Below are 24331 nucleotides of genomic sequence, written 5' to 3' on the forward strand. Positions count from 1 at the left end.
CTCCAGTCTAGAATGCTGACTGCTTCACACTGTCTCTCACACACACACTCAGCTCAAGGTCCAGCCCATCAAGGTAAAGGCCCACTATGCTAATCTTTTGTGCTAGTCAATGCCCTACCCCCCTCATTATCTTTCTAACAATGCCGGAAGTAATTAGTGAATGTGTAACGTTGTCTGAGAGAAATTCCAAGCCAGGGTTTGGCTAAGATGTTGGAACATTGGTGGAGGTCAGAGAGCAACTTTTATCTTGGGGGATACCTAACATGCAAGACTATAGCAAGGACATATCTGGGCTACCTCTGAGTTAGGGAGAGCTTCCTTGAAACTTTTGCCTCATAAACTGCTGTCACGCAAAGTGTGCATGGTAATGCATGCTGTCTTCCTCAGTAATAGGGACTTATTTTCCAATCACTGGTCAGTAAACAAGGACAATAACAATAACTTGTATGTTTCAGAAGTCTCTTAGACCTCCCTAGCCAATGACCCGAAATGTGGTCTTCTCATGACTCGTGTCTTCCGGTTTTCTTGGTGGTCTTTGGCTCTTTGAGGGAGTGCTGTTGACTATTATTCTTTCCTGGGAATCCACATGTAAACAGTTTTCAATGGTAAAATCATGCCAACCATTATGTTTATTTCAGTGGTAATTGACAATTACAGAGGATCTGAGTCATTATGAAAAAGAGTTTATTAAAAACTATCACTAGAAATGGGAATGGATTATTGTGTAATAAATAAATAAGAGCAGAAACAAGACCAGAAGTATTCATTTTATTATGAATATATTATTTTCAGAATATTTATTTAATATTATGTTAATGAAAAAATAAATAAGATGAATAGACTCCATTTTTTTGTGCATCACCATCTTTTGTGTTAGCTAAGTTGAAGTTAACTGTGTCTTCTTATCTAAAAGTAGATGATGTGCTGGCAGTTAGAAACAGCAATTTTATTTCTGAAACCTCAAATATTTTATTTTTTCAGATGTGGCTGTTCAAGTAATTTCCAAAAAAGCAAGACTAAAATAGTGAGCCTTAAAAAAAAAATCCCATTACTCCACTAGACTTGGATTGGTAAGGACCAGTCAAGGAAAATATCTGATTTCTGCAAGGAAAAAGACTTCATATTTCCTTTGAAACATCCCTGCTGCCATAGTTACTAAATGCTCTCATTTTTTCCTAACAATAACATCACCATTTAGGTGCACAAAGCTTATTGAAGTAAATGTCTTATTGTAACAACTTACAATGCAGACGGATCTGCCTCTAATGACTTTCAGAACCTTGAAATTGAGAATTGCTTAGTCACAAATACACCTGAGTCACACTTAAATGCTTTTTTAAGAACACAAATATGGGAGATGAAAAAAAGAGTGAAACAACTGAAGTCATTTGGTTACAATACTACCAATGTAAAAATGTCCAAAGTGAGAACTTGGACATAGTTACTCTTCTCCTGCCCAGAGTATATGAAAACTCCCACGAGGAATGGCATGCCTACATGATTGACACCTCCTTCTAGACCACTTGAACTTAGAACATACATACAAACACAAACACACACACACACACACACACACACTACATAGACACACATGAGCTCAGAAACACACACAACACTACACACACACACAAACTTGAAAAGAGAAAAAACATAAAATAGCTTATTCATCACTGCACTGGTCTTGCCAAAAAAGCTCTACAGACATGATTATAAATAAAGCAGTAATCTGATAGTAAACAATGAGATTGTGTAGTCAGAACCTTCACATTTGAAATCAAGCTGTGCTATGTGTAACAATAAAAGTTGGTCTTATGCTGGGTGCCATGATCTGCACAGAAACATGGCAGAGGCTGTGTCCAAGTCAGTGTTGTTTGTGTGTCCCAGTAACATTTGACAGTCAACCCATTGCAGAAGCAGTGTTCAGAAAATTGGTAACTGATGAAAATGTTTCAGATAATTGGGCCATTGACAGCAGCGCCTTTTCCAACTGGAGTGAGGGCTGGCCCCAGACCCAAGAGCTGTCAGCTGCCTAAGAAATCACGGCATTAGCATATCCCATAAGGCAAGACAGATTACAAAAGAAGACTTTGCCACATTTGATTATATACCATGTATGGATGAAAACAATCTGAGGGATTTGAATAGTTTTGTAAAGCTAAAATTGAGCTACTTGGGAGCTATGATGCACAGCAACAACTCATTATTGAAGACACCTATTATGGCAATGACTCGGACTTCAAGGCGGTGTACCGGCTATGCCTTGCTGCAAGGCCTTCCTGGAGAAGACTTACTAGCTCGTCCTAATCATCATTGAGCAACTCACTCATCAGTGCTATGCCCAAGGGTGGTGGCAGTCCTTAGCCCCCATACCCCACCACTCTTTTCAGCTTTCTTACTGTATATCTTTAAAATAATTGTAGGTGGAAATTAGGCATATGTTCAGAAGAATAAAAAACTTTGGGTCATATAGTTCAAGATGTGGCTAGCATTCTTAGACTAACTAAACCTCTGACCTTGCGGTAATTACAAAATAGTGCAACAAGCAAATGTGGAACAAAAGAAAACCCAATAAAGTAAGAACGACCTACCAGGTCCGGGTCAGCCTCTAAGCCCAGGAAGCCTGGACAGTCTGGTCTAACTAGAATGCGTGCATGGCCAGCAGCCAGTGTGCTGTGTGAGAGCCTTATACCTCTCTATTCTAGACTCTTATTGTGACAGTATCTCCCCCCACGGCAGCTTCTGTTTAATGTTGGAAGAGTTTAAACGCAGACACACTGAGGGTATTCAGGTATTTGAGAGAGGAGAAGCTGGATGTGCTGATGGGCCTGGGACTCCAGCAGACCTTCCTGGGCTGGACAGTGACACCCTGTCTAAAAAGTGAACAAAAATTAACAATAGATGAAAGCAAGAGACTGATGAAGTTTACATCTTTAGTCTTACTTGGTTTGTGTCTACTTTCTTGAGCTTTGTTTCTGTTTGAGTCACTTTGCTTCTTTAAAAAAAAAAAAAAGTAAGCGTGCTTAAATAGTGGTATGTATTTGTAAGTGTTCTCTCATCAACAGTTTACAAAGCTACAGGCAAGCATGAGTAATTTTAGTGTATTTTCAGAAAAGGGACCTCAAATTTATATGGATGTTTGTCAGAAAGGAACATGAGTTCAACTGGGAAGTTATGAAATACATCTAAAATACAAATGGCCTTGTATTCTTTACTGCCTAATCTTAGTCACAGGAATCCTTTTTACAATAATTAAAAATTCAAACATGTGTATTTGATAAGAAACTATTTCTAAGAATTATATGACCAAGGTGGTAATTATTAACAAGTTTATAAAATAATTCAATAAATTTAATAATTTATAAAAAAACATGAGCTATGTTTAGGATTTGTAAGGAGTCTTTCAATTGAGGGTTCAATATCCCCCTGAACTGAGGAACTATTAGTGTTCTACCAGACTTCAAGCAAGTCCTTGTGCCAACCTGGATGTTATACCATAAACTTCTTTCTACCTGCCAACCTAAAGTGTGTCATGTCTTCATAAATTACTCGATAGTCTTGATGTGTTCAGTTTGTTTTCTAGATTACACTCTCAATATTATTTTATATATTGGTGTTTCAAAATTATTATATCATAAAAATTAATTTCAGTATTCATAAAAATTGAACCAAATTTAATTGTTGTAAAAATAAACTTACTATACTTAGGTATAGTAAGCTGTGTTTGGAAAAAACTACTTGTCCCTTTGTAATTTGCCTTTAGAAGACCTTTTTGACATAAGTAAAGGTTGTATAAAGATGGTAAATTCTTTATTATTTTATTATCCAGAAAATTATGTGCAATGTTTGTGTGTGTGTGTGTGTGTGTTTCTTCACTTGGCATTTTTAGTTGACTATAGCTTTTTGTAGGGTGAAGCCTTATGAACTTCCCTCCACTTACATTAGCATGTTTGTTAGTGTTGTTAGCATATCTATCAGTTCATGTTCAAACAGCCATATTGACGAGAATTTATAGATATAACTTCTGATTTTTCTAGGAGGCACAATGTCAGAGACAACTTCTTATTCCTCTGCCTCTACTATCTTCCCATACCCTAACATGTTATTGTGATCAATTAAGTAGCTCCTTAAGAAAGATCAATTTTTCAGACACAACCTGGACAAGAAAAGCAAAGGAACATTGATAAAATATGTGTCTAACTACATGACCATTTTTTTAAGTTTTAGCCCTGCCAATTCATATTGCATGGAGACAAAAATGCCAAGTTTCTTTAGAATGAACTTTATGAACTTATATCGTTCATAGAGGAAAACAGCCCTTTAATCAATGAGCTCATAATTCACTATGTACTTTACTTCGCATTTTTTGAACTTTCTTTGAGAGTTTCCTTTATACAATGGGTTTTGACCATAATCATCTTTTTCCCCTAAACTCTTCCCAAACCTATCCCCTTCCCTTTCCACCTTATTTGGCATCCCCTTGTTCACCATCAAGACCAACGTGCTACCTGAAAATTCTTGGATGTTCTGATTTCCACTGGAGAGTGGTCAATTTATCAGTGGTTTGTACTAATAAGAAAACCTGGCCTAGCCTTTCCTAGTAACCAATAGCTCCTCTGTTGCTCTGAGCCATTGGTGGAGGTAATAGATATATGTTCTGTTTACAGGCAGACATTCTGAAATCTCTTATCTTCTGCACTTTGACCATTGTGGTTCTCAGTGTTGACCTTCTTCTACTACAAGCAGGAGTTTCTCCATTGTTGATTGAATAGTGCCTTATATATTCCGTTATATTGATAGGTCATAAAGAGTTGTTCTAATACTGTATCCACTAGCATAATAATGTTAGTAGATTTTGCCTTCTTATATTTTATTAAAATATATTATTTATTTACAGTTTCATTGAATACTCCACAAATGTATGCAATACATTGTGATCATGTGAGCACAAAGTTGTTGTGCCTAAAAATCAGTATGACATAATATCCATCTCCTTATAGTCTTCCCTGTATAACTTTTACCTACCTTACACAATGTTTTCTGGGCCTCGGAGTGGGTACAGACATACCAGTTGTGAATAATCCTTTAGCCATTATTTATTTTCAGCACTCTGGCCAGTTATGGGTCTCTGCAGCTAACCATTATCCACTGCAAACACAAGCATCTTTATCCAAAGCTGATGGCAACACTAATCTCTGGGAATAAACATAATTTTTTAGATGCTTTTTGGACGCAAAACCATGTCCACTTTGAAAAAAAGCAACAGCAGTTTTTTCTACTAGAAACTATAACCTGTAATGCTCAGAGTGTTGATCAAGTTTACAGTACCAGGCACGACTTCCCTACTGTGGAGCAGGCCTCAGATCTGATCACACATCTTGGGTAAAAGTATAGATAGAAATTTCCCCAGTAGCCCTCATAGCATCCTTTGGTACTATGAGGGCTTGCTAATGAGGAAGAAAATCCCAGCTCAGATCCAGCTTGTGCTCTCTATATCCTATGAGAAATGCATGTGGTGCTTAGAGTAGTGTGTTAGTATTTGTTTCTGATGGTTAGTCTACAACAGTGGCAAGAGCTTATATGGTCCTGAGGTGCTTAGGGACCTTCCCATGCAACAGCTTGTAACCTTATAGCTTCAATAATAACCTATGGCTTCAAAACTTTGGACTCAAGAAAAATCCACAAGAAAACCAGACCCTTGGTAAGCTAATTTAAAAGTAATATTAAAAAGCAACATACCCTATATGGGTAGATGAATCTGGTACCCAGCACAGCTTACCAAGCACATCTTATCACAAAACAAGTGAGTCAAACTTCCCTTTTTTCCTTTCAGGTTATATTCAAAGATCCTCATGGTTCAGAGTCTCATTTTCTCTCTTCCTAGAGAGCTAGCAATCCTTTAGGACTAACCTTACATTTCATTCTCTGTGTGAGTTCCCATTCCATTGCTAAATAATGTTTCCTAATCTAGTTCCATAACTATGTTATGCAGCAGTTTCATCATGATAGAGGCATAATTGAAGCAATCAACATGATTGACTGAACACCTACAATATGTCAAGAACTCTTCCAAATGATCTATGTCCAGTGTTTCACTGAATTTTCACAATAACTCCATTTTAGTTGTTGCCAGTTAACTCAAAGAACTTAAGTGTTACACCAGATTTACTCATTTAGCACATGGCCAAGATAATTTTTCATCCAAATGCTTCCTGGGCCCAAATCCTTAAAAAATAAATCTAGGATACCTTCATTCTAGTTGTTCAAATTCACGGTTTCTTACCATATAACATTACATTTTTATATTACTGATTTGACAAACTTTCAGATTGTTTTAACCCCAGAGTCTGCATTCTTTCATGTTTGTGAAATAGCATTTTGTAACACCTAAGGTGAGTCTTTTATATCTGCCAGAAGTGTTTGCAAGCATCAAACATAACATGAGATAAAGCATTACTGTTCTATACCTTTAATACCAATCAGGCATTTCCCCAGACTACCTTAAATGTTGAACTTAGGAAACTGGTCATGATTAACATAATAAGCAGACAAGATGGTTTGCTTTATGATCTCTGCATGACATCTAGTGGTTGGAGTTGGAATCTTTAAGGAAATGATCTTGTGCCAGAAAAGGAAAGTTAGTTCAGAGTCCTCAGGCTCAACATAAAAGGAAGAGTGACACAGAGCTCTCTCCCTTCTAAAGTCTGGAGAGAGGGAACTTTTGATCATTTTTATTTCTCACTCCATGTGTCAGAGCACAGCAAGCTGCCTTTGTGTTAAGCAATCGCTGCTTATTGGAGCTTGTGAAACTTTATTTGCCTGTAGTTGGTACCCACTTCTGATGGCTATGACTCTGGTAATCATTATCACATGCAAAAATGAACAAATCCTTTCAGGTCTGTTTCTTTGACTCTTTCCCACAACAAACCCTCTGTGGCTACAAAGAAGCTTATGTAACCTGCATGCACATAGTAACATCACTGGCTTTATTATTTAAAATTTTTAAAGTGTTATGTACATCTGTTTTGATCTTTCTAAAATGTTATAAACAAGCAATTTCTAAATTTTGAGTCATAAGAATGTCCCTTGTTTTTCATCTTCTGATATAAGGTTTGGAAAGAGCTTCCAGTAACTTTGAGTCAGCTTACATGACTGACAGTACAAAGTAGCACATGACATGCTTGTGTCCAAGAGATTGGCACACCAGTGCTGAGGGAAGCAGTCAAAGACCTGAAGTCCAACAGTCAAAGACAAGGTCCCAGAGAATGGTGACTTGAAACAAGCTGTTGCCCTTAAACCTGTGTTCCTTCTGAGGGACCTGGGGCTGCCCATCATATCATCTTCTAGTTCCTTTATTCATACAACAGAATGGCATTTACCTCAATTTCATGTGATGAAAATCACCCTAGCATGTGTAAAATTGAGTCATTTTAATTACAAATACAGAAAGAAGTATTCAGATCAAAAGCTGTCCCCTGGGTATACACAAAAGGATGCAGGCCAACAGAGAAAATAAGTGACAACCAGAGTTTATTCCTTATATCATGACATACTGCAGAGAATCTGAAAAGCACTCTTAAGTATTTTCTTTATGAAATCTGGCAATTACCATAAATCCTACCTTTTAGAATTTCAGAGTTTTTTCCTAGAGTTTTAAAAAGATGGGTTGTATAGTACGTCTGACCTAGTGAATATACATATACCACGTGTTTGCAGGAGTCTTTGGAGGGAAGAGGGGAACCTTGGATCCTCTGGAATCAGAATTGGCATAGATGCTTGGAACCAAATCCAACTTGGTCCTCTGTGCTCTTAACCTCTGAGCCAACTCTCCAGTTCCCTAACTGAGCTTGGAGGATCATGTGATGTTTTATCTTTATTTTCTTTGTGGTTGTATGCGGAGCACATGTCTTGACACACATGAAGAGGTCAGAGGGCAACTTGTTCAAATTGGGTCACTCTTTCCATCCACCCTGCGAGCCCCAGGTATCAAAATCAAGTTATCAGTCTTGGCAGCAAGAACCATCTCACCATGCCTAAACACCATCTTTTAATGTTCTGTTATTCCTAAGCATTCTTTTTTACTGTGACATAGGCAAAATTATGCATCATATTTCCTGAATTCAGAGTTTTTTCTTTTTTTCTATAAATTAAAAACCAACACTTTGATATTACTGGAACATGGTAACTTTGCAATGGGAAAAAGCAAGCAATAATTATTTAATATTTCAAAGACTACTGCTCGAGATTATGGTATCAGCAAACCTGAAATTCACCTCTGGGATAAAGAGTAAAAGAAGCAATCACTCTGCAGAGGCTCAAAGAAGACTTTTGTTGAAGAGGTGGGTTTCCCATGGTCTTTGAAGTGGGTTCTTGTTAAATCTAGGGACCTTGTGATGAATGAACTAGAAGAGAGACTGCTGACAGATCAGAATACTACAGTGGTTGTTTTGTCCTTTGGTTTGAGGAGGTTGATGATTATTAAGTTCCCTACCTAACAGTCTTTGTTCCTAACCCAAGATTCTCCACTATAAAGAGACAAATGGTAAAGGCATTTGAGGTTGCCACTTAAATAGACTCTCTCCTAGCCTTCCATATGTTTTTTTTTTTACCCCAATAATGTATATTTTAGTCACTGAAATTATTTATGAGAATGGATTTGGTGTTTGTGCAGGTTTTAACATAAAAGAATAGACAGCCAAACAGATGGAAACACATATGTGTGATCATATGATTCAGGAGTGTTCAACGTTTGCCTTCTTGGGATCATTTAGTTTAAAAGGCAGTCTCTGGCTCTCTGTTATTTATCAGCATGAGATAGCTGACCGATTTAAGTGCTGATCTTAAGCAAGGTTGGCATGTCCACCCTTGATATTTAACAGACCTGAACTGAACAAAGCACACTCAGTTTGACTCATTTTAAATATTTGGTCACTTTTTAACTCCATGTAAACTTTCTGGTTAAACCTAATTTCAAATAGTGAAATAATTATAGCCTTAATGTACTGTCTGGTTTAAGACAGTTTTTCCTGATTGGTTGGAGTGATAGCTTTGTGGTTCAGAACCCTAGCTACTCTTCCAGATGACTTCAGTCCAATCCCTAGCACCTATAAGGTAATAAACAACTATCTGTAACTCCATTCCCAGATGATCCAATGTCCTCTTCTGACCTTCACAGGCACATGTGTAGGCTAAACACACATCATACAAAATAAAAATAAATAGAATCTTGAAAAACATATTGTTTACTCTAAAAGTGAAACACATTTGCAATTAATGAATTATACACTAAGTTTAAATATGTGATACAATCTTAAATTTGAGCTATGCAATTATAGTATGTGGACTTGGTCTCTATGCTTCTTGAAAATTTTATCTCTTCTTCCTTTCCTTGATTGTTACTTCGTAGAAATTCTTCATTCTCTTAAGTAGCCAGGAACAGATTTGTAAGCATCCAGGAGCAGCTAACTGCCAGCAAAGCCATCAACCTTTTGAGCTTCTTAATCTTTAAAATTAGCTGTCATAACTTCTTAGTTATATCAACCAAGCTCAATGTTTTCTTCACCTTCTTTGTTTATTCTTTGTTTGTTTGTAGATATTGTACCCTATAGAGTTTACTTTAGTATCTGCTCCATATTTCTACTACGTTAACAAGAAAGTTTTCATTTAAATATGTTTTGTAAGAAAGCTTAAATCTCTAGCATTTTAATGATGAGTAAATTTTGATCACACTGAAACTAGAGTTTCATGAAAACTATTATTTAATGAAAGACAAATTACACACATCACAAAGTATTGGACACATTGATGAGAAGAGTGTGCTGAACCCGCATATACATTAGACCTGTTTGAAATTGAAGAGTTGATCTGGGACAGGATGAGGTATCATTAGGTATATAATGAGGAGGATCTGTAAAGCCTCCTCAGCAGGTAAGGATGAACACTGCCCTTTCAGAGGAGTTTAGGTCCCAGCACACAATCAGGCTGCTCACAACTGCTCACAACTGCTCACAACTGCTCACAACTGCTCACAACTGCTCACAACTGCTCACAACTGCTCACAACTGCTCACAACTGCCTAGCTCTCCTCTTCCAGGGGATCCTATACCATTTTCTGCCATTATTGGGCGCTGCACTCATGTCCCCAACTCACTTCTGCAAACAGATAAATACACATAATTAAAATAAAGTCTCTAAAAATAAATAGTGATGTATGTACTAAGCATGGGAAGGATGCTCTTATATGTACCAAAACACATCTACGATGTGTGGGAACTTTGTGTATTAAAGTTCACAGGAGTTACTCTGAATATTTTCACATGATTTGTTTGGGTCTGAAAATGGAACTTCCACCAAGCCTAGCATAAAAGGTACAACATTGGTACCCATGTTTACAGAAAATTAAAAATTCAAAGACTAAGATATAACATGAACTTAGCATTCTCCACACCACAGGTTCAATTTCTACTGCACATGTATGAAGCTCCAACCACACAGGTACAGTTCCAACTTATCCAGTAAGGCATCAAAAAGATCTACATTGCAAATTCCCACTTTTTAGTGGCCTATGTCTCCCTTTTCTTGGACTTGACTGATCCTAGGAGCCCATACCCCAAAGACCAGTGGTTTCTTTTGATTTCCCTGGCTCCCTACCTCTCTTTTGCATAAGACACTCTTAAGTAAGTCCCAGGCTAATGGATGTGCAGAAAGAAGCATATGCTTATGAGTAGGGAACATTGACAAGACAGTGTCATTTATCCTTCCACTTCACGATTTGAAAGATTATCTGAAACTTTTCAACAAATATTTTTTGAAGCAGACCATTAGAATGCAGCCCATCTGTACCTCTTCTTTGAGTTTGTTTGTTTCTTTATTTATTTGGCTTAAGGTAATTTTTTTGGTCAAATCTATTTTAGAGTAACATAAGCCACTATGTTGTAACCCTGAGAAAAATTTAAGTTTCATTAGAAAAATATACCTTTGCTTTATCTTTGCCCAGGAACCCATAATATACTCAAGGTTTCTAAAAATCAGGGGTCATAACAAAGCTCCAGATATTGGAGTCTTGCTTTCATTTTGTTGAAATCCCCCTAACTACTTAACTAAAGCTATGGGGAAATTTTCATTTTCCTTTTGTTCACATGTGAAGATGGAAGGGGAGGATGACCAGAAAACTATATTTCTGCAAAGTAAAGTAGTCTTAATCCATGCTTCTCTTTTCTCTTATGCAATAGTTCACAAAGAAAGTTGGCATGAAAACAGCCATCTCTGGGGAAGTCTTAGATCGATACTCTATGCTTTACTTTCAGGATGATGGGAGTGAAGTTGCCTGTGCATAGGCTTTTGCTAATTTATCTTTATGCTTAGACAAGAACAATGTTTTTTTCTAAAACCTATTTGGGGAAGCTATCACGTCTTATACTGATATACACATTCATGATTATAAACAGATACAGTTAAGACAATAGGCCCATAACCTTCCTATGTATAGAAAGTGAGGACACATAGATGAATAAATGATTCTGTGGACAGTAATTCCTCATATAAAGTAGAATTAGTGATAATTTAAGATATTCCTGAAGCATTCCTCAATAATGCTGACAATCCTTCAGCTGGAGCAGATTAAAGTAATGAGGACACAAACTCTGTCTGTACTAGCAGGTGTGGGTGTCAATGGGAAACACTCCACAAATCAGAACCATGCTTGCAGGCTGAGGTATGGGAACCACAAAGGGAAATTGAACAGTGAAAAACTGTAGTTCATTCCATAAAACAGACAAGTGCTGCACGGGTTGCCTTTCCTACACTGAACAGCAACAGAAGGACCAAACTCAGTCACCTTATTGGGAAAAATACTCTTTTGCTAGGTTTAACACCCACAAAATTTAAAAATGATTCCTAGGCAAAATCCAGTGTATTTTTTTCCTGCTCTATCATTCATAAATGATAGTCTTGGGATTTTAAATAAAAATGAAGAATGTTAGTAATTAAAACTTAAGTACCGGGCTGAAGAGATGGCTCAGTGGTTAAGAGCACTGACTGCTCTTCCCTAGGTCCTGAGATCAAATCCCAGCAACCACATGGTGGCTCACAACCACCCGTAATGAGATATGGCACCTTCTTCCAGTGCATCTGAAGACAGCTACAGTGTACTTATTTATAATAATAAATAAATCTTTAAAAAAAACTTAAGTACCATATTTTCAGATTAAAATCTGTAATTTCCCTGCCTCCAGTGCAAGTTTACATAGACTCTATGTTTGTCTTCCAACTCAGATTGAATAGTCAGCTTATGTCTAAGACACTAAACATGAGAACTGAAGAGTAACTGTTCTTTCCTTGTTTATTTTTTTTTAAATTATGATTTGTCATAATCTGTATTTTGTCAATACAAGATACTATGTATCCAACTAACGTATTTCTGGATATTGGCACACACATAATAGTTGTGTAAAAATTCCTTTGAAATGAGACTCACTAATGGCTGACCAAACTTAATATTTTGGACTCCCCAAGAAAATTAAAACACCTGAGCTCATTCAATATGCTGCTACTATATAATTTCAAAAGGATTAGTGTTGTATAATGCTACAGTCTATTGTTATTCCTGTGTACACCCAAAACAATCTTTGAGACACAAATTAGCTTTGCCTATGTTGTTTAGTAGATCCTAAATTCTAGGTGTGTATTAGTGTAAGGCATTTTTTGCAATGGAGACTCTTTGTAGAATGTACAAATGCTGTCTTTTTGTTGTAATTTCATTAATATTTCTGAGTGGTCATTTTTTCAGTTTTATTCAACTCACAGCCTTGAGCATGTTAGGTCACCAGTCTGACACTGTACTGCTGCATGAGTGCTTCTGATGGCTAAAGGACAATGCAAACGTGCAATAGTTTCTGATTCAACATCCAAATATTTAAGTTTCCCATACTTGGCTTTGAAAAAGAATCATAGCATGTAAATAATGTGGATTCCTCTACTACTTTGTCATAGTCCTCTATTCATTTCAGAAAGTAAAACTGTAATTCAGAAGAGATTATAAAATGGGAAAGTTGATGCAGGAAGCCTGGGGCTGAAAAATAGGAGTTGATATTGTCCGCTAAATCAGACTGCCAAGAAACTATTACCACACAAGGGACATAGACAGTGACTGAGTAGTGCAATGGATGAACACCAGCTATTGGTCAGAATACCCAAAAAGAAGTTGTGACAGTCAATGAAAGAAGCAGAGAGTAGTGATGTTCAAAATCGTCCTATTTATCAAAGTCCTGAGGATTCAAACTCAGATCCCCGTGTTTATAATGTGAGTGCTCTTACTCTTTGAGCCATCTCAAGCCCACTGATGAATCTTTACATCTGATCCTGAAGACCAATGCAATATGAAAATAGACGAAAATTAACTTCTTAAAAATCAAATCATGCTCCGTTGGTAAACACACAATTAACAAAGCAACAGGAAATGCTTGAAAATAAAATACTTGAATGTATACTTATATTGCTAAAAGTGTAACGATGGATAAATGACTCTTACAATGCCGTAATACAGAGATGAATGAGATGAATAGCCCAGCTAAAAGCAAGAGGAGACGCTGGATTAGTGGTACAAGCCTATACTTTAAACAAAGTGTGCCACTGTGCCTCCACCGTGTGGAGGTTCAAGGATCACTGAATGCCCAAGGTCAGTCTGGACTAAACTGTGAGATTTAATCTAAATAAATAATCAAATAATTTTTCATATTGTGTTACATTTACAAAAGGTTCAGCCGGGCGGTGGTGGCGCACGCCTTTAATCCCAGCACTTGGGAGGCAGAGGCAGGCGGATTTCTGAGTTCGAGGCCAGCCTGGTCTCCAGAGTGAGTTCCAGGACAGCCAGGGCTATACAGAGAAACCCTGTCTCAAAAAAATCCCAAAAAAAAAAAAAAAAAAAAAAAAAAAAAAAAAAAAAAAAAAAAAAAAAAAAAAAAAAAAAAAAAAAAAAAAAAAAAAAAAAAAAAAAAAAAGGTTCAAAATATTAGTTTTTCAAAAATATATACAATAACCACAAAGCAATGATAAGATGTTAAGCACTATCAATGTCTCTTTTTAGACGGCCAAATACAATACTGATAGTTGAAAATGCCAATGTATCTTTCATATCACTCATGTTAGAACTACAATATGCACAATGTAGCACTTTCTATGCCATTAAAAGTAAAAAATCGTTCTATTTTTATATCTTTTATGCTTTAAATTAGTAGTATATATATCCATAAACATCAGCCATACACTTTGAACTTGTTCAAAATTAATACATTTTGTACATTTATAACTCAAAAGTTTAAATGCAATTAGAGTTGTATGTGATTGATTTATCTTATCTGTTTTTTGCAAATTGTATATTAAAATATTAATAAATTCCTAAATCATACTTGTGAATTTATTAAGAAATTAGAATATTGAGGAATTTATCTGTTTAAGATGTACTATATATACTATATTTGAGTTGTTCTTTTAATTTAATGGTACTTTTTGAATAATAAAAATTCAACCCATTCATACTAGATTTTCTATTAAATTGTATTTTTTAATTTTTGAAAATATAACTCCATAATTTCCTTCTTCCCTACAAATACTCCATAAACCTTCCTTTCTTTATTTCAAATTCATGGCCTCTTTTCATTAATTAATTTAGTTATATAAAATAGGAACAATATTTAATTGATATACCCATTTTCATAATTACATTTAAAATTAAATGTTTATAAAATAATTGAACAATATACTTGCTTGATCAGTTACTTTGCCACTTTGTATTTTGAGAAATCAATTTTTGCCTCTTTTTTTTGCACATTCATCATGACTTCATATGTTCCATAAAATTTATTTTCTCTGATAAGAATTTAGTGATTATCATGCAAGTAGAACCTTAGAAACACTCACTGTAGTTCTGAATTCCCTTCATTTTTTCCTGATGTTTCCAGACTAACTTGCTAGAGGCTGACAGACTTTATGGAAGAGATATCAATTATGCCATCCACTATCATCTAGCCCAATCAGCCTTCAGGAAGCTGGACAGCTGTGTTTAAAAGCCAATGTACAGACATTATATCAGAGTTTTAGTAACTCAATACCTGACATAAAAAAAAAGACATGCAAGCAAATAAAAACATCAAAATGCTTTAACAACTTAATTTCGGGTTTGCTGTTCCAAGGATAGCTAAATGATGTAATAACATAAGCACAGTCAACTTACATAGCATCCATATAGAATAAGAACTTTTAATGAGGCAAGTAACATGCTTTTAACTTTTTTATTTATTATATGTGTGTTGTGTCCATTATGTCTTTGTATGTAGGGGATATGAACACATGTGGGAATGGGTCTATGGAGGCCAAAGATCAACATGTCTTCCTTCACTGTTCTCTACTTTATTGTTTGAGGCAGGATGTTTCCTGGGACTTGTTGGTTCAGCCAGTTGAGCTGGCCAGCACACCCTGGGAATCTTCTTCTTCATGCTTCTCCATACAAGGATTATGAGCATCTGCCACTGTACCTGTCTGGTTTTGTGGGTGCTCTGGACTACAAGTCAGGCCCTCACATTTGCATAGCAAGCACTTTACTGGTTAAGTCATTGTTCCAGGCCTACATATAATTTTATCTGTCTGTGTTACTGAATGTGTTCTATAAAGGGGAATCACCTTGGCATTTTTTTTCAAGTACTGAGTAACTTTGTCTTCCAACTCAAATGTTAAATACAATGTCAGCACTTTTTATTAAGTCTCCTTTATTAAAATGTATAAATTACTTTTATTAGCCTCCAGTGAGTGTCTTAAAACTATAGCATACTGTCTGAACTTTGAAAGGCTGTATACAACAAATTATTCATAAAAACTCAATAGGGATTTGATTAATTGTTATACAAATATTCACTATTAGACTATTGAAGAAAGAAATCTAAATAACTGTCTTAGATATCTCTTAGAGGCTAAGGGAACCCTCCAACTCTACACAGATTTTGTATGTTCCTTGTTGACAACTAGCCATGGATAAACCAAGTCCTTTGATTATGACTGTTATATGAATTTCATAGTTTGCATGATTTTGATGCAGGATAAAGAAGATTGATCCAAAATGGTGCTGCAGGACTCCTCAGTTTAGAAAAATATGACCAAGGGACAAAGTGTGTCCCTCTGTTATTGAATAAGTGCTTAATACTTACTTAGATCTCATGCAAGTTCACAAACACTGCTTTATTTTAAATCTGATAGTCCTTTCTTGGATACAGATGAGGGAAAGAAGGAAGGTTGATACTTAATAAAGACTCTAGATTTTCTGTGATTTGCATACATTAGATATGTGCCCTACTAACTGTCATATTTAAGAACATTGTGATCATATGCTAATGTGAATATGATTTAGTTTGCAAGTTCCTTGAAAGCTTAATTTTGAAAGTCGTCTCTAGGGAGATATATTTTGGACTTGAGTTAAATATTTTGGAATGTCATTAAAAATACATCCTTCCCCCCCCCCCCCGATAACTACTTCAGGTGTTCTGGTCTAGTAAAAACAACCCAAGCAAGACATAGTCATCATGGTGTGCATTATGTGATTCACATGCAGTTTAAATCGGTTGGGGTTTGAGGTCTTAGCAAAATACCATTTCCTGTTTTGAGGAGAAAATAGCATAAAAATCATAAAAAAAAATGCTCATAAGCTTTTTAGACATCAAATGGCTATTACAAAACACAATTTTAATGAATTAAGTGTAAATGAATCAGAAACATGTGGGTTGAAATACCCATGGGCTTAAGAATTAAAAAATTAAATAGGAAAAGAGAAAAAGGAAATAATTGCTTGGCTAACAATCATGTACATCTTATTGAGCTCAAGTCTTTTGAAAAAAACAATGAAAGAGAGAGAGAGAGAGAGAGAGAGAGAGAGAGAGAGAGAGAGAGAGAGCAGCCTTGATTTGATTGACCAAATTTAAAAAAATTGATGTAGCCTTTATTTATTTTAAAATTCTATAAAAGTCAAATTGAAAATATAATTGTGTTTTTTCTTGAGTGCCAGATTCATTTATGTTAGAGTATTTCCAAATACAGAAACATTTTGATTAACCAGAATTCTAAGTAATAGTTGTCTTTTCAGGGGAAAAATTAACAGCCAAAATGAGGGGAAAAAAACCCTGCAGTTCAAACCAAGTTCATTAGGACTGAGGTAAAGAAAACGCAGTGGCCACACATCTCACTAACCAAGAATATTCTAAATCCTAAAGCAGAGAGAATATAGTTAACTAACCATTGAGCATTTTAGCTAGAAAAACAGGCACAAAAGGACCAAGGCTCCAAAGATAATGAAACTAGAAATAAGTGGGGAAATCTGTGCTTTGAGAACAAGATTTCATATAAGAGGTAATGACTTGGAAACAGGAAAAATTAATCACAGAGGGGGAAAAGCTCTAAGGGAGAGGATGGTCAAGTTAGGAAGCAGACGCATCACAGTGGAAAACATGGAGAAGGATAAATCAAGGAACATAAGAATACTCAAAAGGTGAAATCTTTCTATGACACAGATATGAACTTAAGTGTAAATAGGAGTTATCAGCCTTACCATGGTCTGCATAGGGGAAGCTATAATATAACTCATTAGACTTAGAAATTGCTTAGGTGGGAGGTGGGATAGGGGGTTTCTGGAGGGAAAACCAGGAAAGGGAATAAAATTTGAAATGTAAATAAATAAATAAAATATCCAATAAAAATGAGTGTGAAATGTACATGAGGAACACAAATGTAGATGAACCTATGCTGTTTTGAATGAAACAAGTACATAAAACCAAACCAACCAAACAAACAAATGGAAAAAATATCCCTGAAGTATAGACCCAAAAGTCTGTATTATATGGCTATTTGCTTAAGTATAACACATTCACATTCATATTCATATGAGATACACCATTAATTTGGAAGAGTGAATAATTTAAATTGTGAGACAAGTCCAGTATTCTTAGGAACCACAAAACTAATTTCCCTGAGTTATGTACCAGCTTGCAAATCCACCAGCAATGGAGGACTGTTCCTCTTTCTCCACATCCTCGCCAGCATCTACTGTCTCCTGTGTTTTTTTTTTTTTTTTATCTTAGCCAGTGTGAGATGACCAGTGTGAGGTGGAATCTCAGGGTTGTTTTGATTTGCATTTCCCTGATGACTAAAGATGTTGAACATTTCTTTAGGTGCTTCTCAACCATTCGGTATTCCTCAGTTGAAATTCTTTGTTAAGCTCTGTACCCCATTTTTTTATTAGATGATTTATTTACAATATCTCCTTTCCCAGGTTCCCCTCCAAAAGAAAAAAGAAAAAGAAAATAAAATAAGAAAAAAAAAAACAAAAAACAAAAAAAAACAATCCCCTCTTCCCTCCCCCCTCCTCCTGCTCACCACTCTACCCTCTCCCACTTTCTGGCCCTGGCATTCGCCTACACTGGGGCATAGAATCTTCACAGGTCCAAGATCCTCTCTTCCCATTGATGACCAACTTGGCCATCTTCTGCTATACAAATGTTGCTGGAGCCATGAGTCCCCCTGTGTGTACTCTTTGGTCTGTACCCCATTTTAATAAGGTTATTTGGTTCTCTGGAGTCTAACTTCTTGAATTCTTTGTATATATTGGATATTAGCCCTCTATCGGACATGGGATTGGTAATGATTTTTTACCAGTCTGTTGGTTGCCATTTTCTCCTATTGACAGTGTCCTTTGCCTTACAGAAGCTTTGCAATGCTGAGATCTCATTTGTCTATTCTTGATCTTAGACCATAAACTATTGGTGTTCTATTCAGGAAATTTTCCCCTGTGCCTATGTGCTCGAGGCTCTTCACCACTTTCTTTTCTATTAGTTTCAGTGTATCTGGCTTTATGTGGAGGTCCTTGATCCACTTGGACTTGAGCTTTGTACAAGGAGATAAGAATGGATTGGTTTGCATTCTTCTACATGTTAACCTCCAGTTGAAACAGCACCATTTGTTGAAAATGCTGTCTTTTTTCCACTGGATGCTTTTAGCTCCTTTGTCAAAGATCAAGTGACCATGGTTAGGTGGTTTCATTTCTAGGTCTTCAATTCTATTCCATTGATCTACCTGCCTGTCACTCTACCAATACCATGCAGTTTTTTTAATCACAATTGCTCTGTAGTACTACTTGAGGTCAGGGATGGTGATTCTTCCAGTTCTTTTATTGTTGAGAATAGTTTTCGCTATCCTGGGTTTTTTGTTATTCCAGATGAATTTAGAATTTGCTCTTTCTAACTCTATGAAGTATTGAGTTGGAATTTTGATGGGGATTGCGTTAAATCCGTAGATTGCTTTTGGCAAGATGGCCATTTTTACTATATTAATCCTGCCAGTCCATGACCATGGGAGATTTTTCCATCCTCTGAGATTTTCCCCAGCTTTACCACTCCAGGCATATACCCACAAGATGCTCCAATGTGTAATAAGGATACATGCTCCACTATGTTCATAGCAGCCTTATTTATAATAGCCAGAAGCTGGAAACAATCCAGATGTTCCTCATCAGAGGAATGGATATAGAAAATGTGGTATATTTACATCAGCTATTAAAAATAATGAATTTATGAAATTCTTAGGCAAATGAATGGAACTAGAAAATATCATTCTGAGTGAGGTAACCCAATTACAAAAGAACACACAAGGTATGTACTCACTGGTAAGTGGATATTAGCCCAGAAGTTCTGAGTACCCAAGATACAGTTCACAGACTACATGAAGCTCAATAAGAAGAAAGACCAAAGTGTGGACACTTCAGTCCTTCTTAGAAGGGGGATAAAAATACCCATGGGAGGAGATACAGAGACAAGTGTGGAGCAGAAATGGAAGGAAAGGCCATGCAGAGACTGTCCCATCTGGTGATCCATCCTATATACAGTTATCAAACCCAGACACTATTGTGGATGCCAACAAGTGCTTGCTGACAGGAGCCAGATATAGCTGTCTCCTGAGAGACTCTGCCTGTGCCTGACAAATACAGAAGTGGATTCTCACAGCCATCCATTGGACTGAGCACAGGGTCCCCAATGGAGGAGCTAGAGAAAGGACCCAAGGAGCTGAAGTGATTTGCAGCCCCTTAAACGAACAACAATATGAACGAGCCAGTATCCCCAGCTCCCAGGGACTAAACCACCAACCAAAGAGTACACATGGAGGGATCCATGCTCCAGCTGCATACGTAGCAGAGGATGGCTTTGTGGAACATCAATGAGAGGTGAGGCCCTTGATCCTGTGAAGGCTCGAGGCTCCATTGTAGGGGTATGCTAAGACAGGGAAGCGGGAGTAGGTGGGTTAGTGAGCAGGTGGAGTAGGTGGCATAGGGGGTTTTGGGAGGGGAAACAAGGAAAGGGGATAGCATTTGAAATGTAAATAAAGAAAATATCTAATCCATTAATTAATTAATTAATTAATTGTGAAACATGGGAAACCTACAACCCTGATAGTGGGAGTTCTTTGTTTGAAGACAAATTCAGCAATTCTCAACTTTATATGGAAAAACAAACAATTCAGGAAAGGCAAAATAATTCTCAACAATAAATGAACTTCCAGGGGACTCATACACCCTGATCTCAAACTGTACTAAAAAGCAATAGTGATTAAAAAAAAAAAAGAAGAAAGAAAAAAAAAAACCTTCATGGCATTAGTACAGAGATAGATCAATCAATGAAATAGAATAAAAGACCCAGAAAATCAACACACCTATGGACACTTGATCTTTGTCAAAGAGGCCAAAAACATACAATGGAAAAGAGAAAGCATCTTCAATAAGTGGTACTTTTCTAACTGGCGTTCTCTATGTAGGAGATATAAAATAGGTCAATATTTATCTCTTTGCACAAAGCTTAAGCCCAAGTAGATCAAGAACCTCAACATAAAACCAAATACACTGAATTTAACAGAACATAAAGTGGGAAAGAGCCTTGAACTCTTTGGCATAGAGGCAAATTTCCTGAGCAAAGCACCAATGACTTGGGCTATAAGATCAAATATGGATAAGTGGACCTCACAAAACTAATAAGCTTCTGAAAGGCAAAAGACACTGTCAACAGGACAAATTGGTACCCCATAGATTGGGAAAAAAATGTCACTATCCCTACATTAGAAAGAAGACTAAAATCTAAAATATATAAAGAAATCAAGAAGTTAACCTCCAAAAAATCTAATAACCCAATTTTAAAAATGGGGTACAGAGTTTAACAAAGAATTCACAATAAAAGAATCTTGACTGGCCAAGAAGTACTTAAAGAAATGTTCAAAGTCCTTAGTCATCAGAGAAATGCAAATAAAAAATGACCCTGAGATTCCAACTTGCACCAATCAGAATGGCTCAGATCAAAAACTCAAGTAAGAGCACATGCCTCAAAGCTCCTGCCCTGTTTGAGTTCCTGTCCCAACTTACTCAATGATGGACTAAGATGTGGGAATGTAATCCAAATAAACCCTTTCTTGCCCAAGTTGCTTTTTGGTTATTACAGTAGATTATAACCTTAACTGAGACACGGTCTGCTCTTCCTTTTTGGCAAACCATCCACCAGTGCCTCATTTAACCATTTCCCGTACCTCTACGTGCCTGAAACTTTATTATCCCTACTCTCTTCCTCCATGCTTTCACTACATTGTATTTTTACTGTCTTCTCTCTTTTAAGGTGCCTTTCCATGGGATCATTTCCTTGGTTTCATATGCACTCCAATTTAAGCATATGAAATACTCCAAGCTGAGAAAGAATCCATATGAGAGATAATATGGACTGCATGTCTTCCTTGCCTGGATAACCTCAGTTCTATCAGTTCACTTTTAAATTTCATAATTTTGTTTTCCTTTACAGCTGAGTAATATTCTATTGTGTAATTGTATCGCATTTTCTTATCTATCCATCAGTGAGTGTATATCTTGGTTGATTCCATTTCCTAGGTATTCTGAATTGAATTGCAAAAATGATGGATGTATTTTTGTACTTTTATGAATTATATTCAATGTATAACATTCAGGTTTATTGCCTTTGAATTGAGAGGCCAAATTTTTGTGCCAAATTCCATCTTAGAGAACTTGGCCTGAGTTTTAACTCAGGTAAAGTAACAGACTGGTATCTAGCATCAGTTTCCAAATTAAACCCCCTGCCCCAGCAAAACCTGAACCTAGCTTCAGGTTCTAGGCTAAGCACAAGACCTGAATCTACAGGTTATTCTCCCCAATAAACCAAGTGTTTCCGTGTTAATCCCCTAAAAGCCCACACCTTGCCTAATAACCACCGATGCAAAGGAAATTGGATATTAAGTTTATGGTTTGACTCCCAGCACCAGCCAGTTATGCTAAAGGCCATAGTAGCCCTCCAATTAGATGCTTGACAAGCTGGAAACATTTACCCCTTGCTTGCTGCTTTCTATAAAACCTTACCCTAATGAGTGTTTGGAGCTCTTCTCCACCAAAACTGTACTGCATCCTGTGTGTCAGTGGAGGGCAAAGCCCAAGCTCAAACTTGAATAAATACCATGGTATGATTGCATCAGACCAACTCCTGACTGGTATTTCAGGGTTCACTAACACTTCCTTGGCACTGCAGAATCATAAGAGAAACATGACATTATTAGTGAATATATGTGCATGTATATTATTATGTATGTTTTTGTGTATGCTGGAAATGAAATTGTGATTAATAAGCAAAATTAAAATATTGTCAGGTGTATTCATTTATATTTGTAATCATAGCTCTCAGTAGGCTGCAACTAAAGGATTCATCCTAGCTTATGGCTATCATTGCATACATTAGTTAGTTTTAGAGTAGCCTGAGCTCCACAATGAGATTCCTAACTTTAAAAATAAGAATCAAAGTAGAATTATTTTATGTAGATAACCCATGTAAGCACAACACTCATTTTCTTTATTCAAAAATTGCCTTCAAAAAAATGTTAAATCTTTTGGGACACTGGGAAAGAAACCAAATCTCAATTGTACGCAAATTCCTGATATTCTCCTTCAAGCACTGAGGACAGTTCATCTTCAAAGTTCATCTCATCTTACCGCAGGGCTCATAAAGAACTTGATCCTTAAGAACACCTGTTTAAGAAGACTTTCAGTTCTTTCCGCTGTGTTTCCTCTCTTTTGGATGAAGTTTCACCCAGCTGCTGCTAATTAGAAAAACAAAGCAAATCTCTCTCAAGGATACTAGTCTCTGAAGAAAGTTTTTTGGGAACATAGAGCCAAAGTACACCATAAGCTTTTTGTTTTAACCCAGGGGGCCCACTACACTATATTCGGCTTGACTGCAAAACCACAAGAATGGATTCATATGACTACCCACAAGAGAGGATTTTGTGTATAAAACTGGGGAGATCATGAGCAGAAAGTCCATGATATATGACTTTTTTCAAAAATTTGAAAAGCCTTATGCATTTGGAACAGGACATTATATACTTATTAGCCAGAGAAAATGAGTAATAGGCAAAGTAGGAAGAATTGAGATCTTTCCTGGAAGTTACTATTTTTAGCACAAGAGATTTTCCATTACACAGGTATGCTTATAATAGAGAGCAGAACAACATAAGAATGAAAAGGCATACCTACCTAAAATGTAGGACTAGGTAAGCCTGAATCTGCAAATAATTATTAACTTGTGTTTTAGAATGTTACATGTGCATATATTTACATGTGCTTAATAAAATTAATATGTATAATATTAAAGGAAAAATTAAGAACATTATATTTGTTTTGTTTAAATGTTTATGCAATGAGCTTAAGGAAACAAAAATAGCAGATGTTTTCTGAAACCTAAATGTTTTTCAAAGAAATGAATTTATGTTCATCTTAGATCTATAACTTGCTTCTTATGCTTTCCTTTGTATCTTACAGAAAGAGTTTCTCAAACCTGGCATACATTTTGTAATAAATTAAGTATGCATGATACTGCATACTCATGAACAGTTCCCAGGACTAAAGACATAGTTCAGTGGGTTACATGCTTCATGTGCAAACATGAGGTCCTAAATCTGGATCCAAGAACACATAAAATAGAGGCCTGGTGGATACACCTATAGCTTTAGTGCCACCATAGTAAAAATGGAAGCACCAGAGTCAGTAAGCTACCTCATCTCAAAAAAACTAAAAAGAAAACAAAACAAAACAAAAAATAATAAAATAAAATAAGACATATTTTTGGAGAGTGACAAAAAATATAGTTGAAGCTAACTTTTAGCTTTCCATCTGTTCATGCACAGGTCAACCAGATGATCACAAACACACACATACACACACACACACACACACACACACACACACACACACACACACACATACATCACA

The 24331-nt window shown here is 36.3% G+C and overlaps 1 pseudogene; it reads left to right on the plus strand.

The window, feature by feature from the left end:
* Nucleotides 1-1840: 1840 nt before the first annotated feature.
* Nucleotides 1841-2294, plus strand: LOC116086532 (annotated as a pseudogene).
* The last annotated feature ends 22037 nt before the right edge of the window (nucleotides 2295-24331 follow it).

Source organism: Mastomys coucha, unplaced genomic scaffold (genome assembly GCF_008632895.1).
Source record: "Mastomys coucha isolate ucsf_1 unplaced genomic scaffold, UCSF_Mcou_1 pScaffold12, whole genome shotgun sequence".
NCBI classification, from domain to species: Eukaryota; Metazoa; Chordata; class Mammalia; order Rodentia; family Muridae; genus Mastomys; species Mastomys coucha.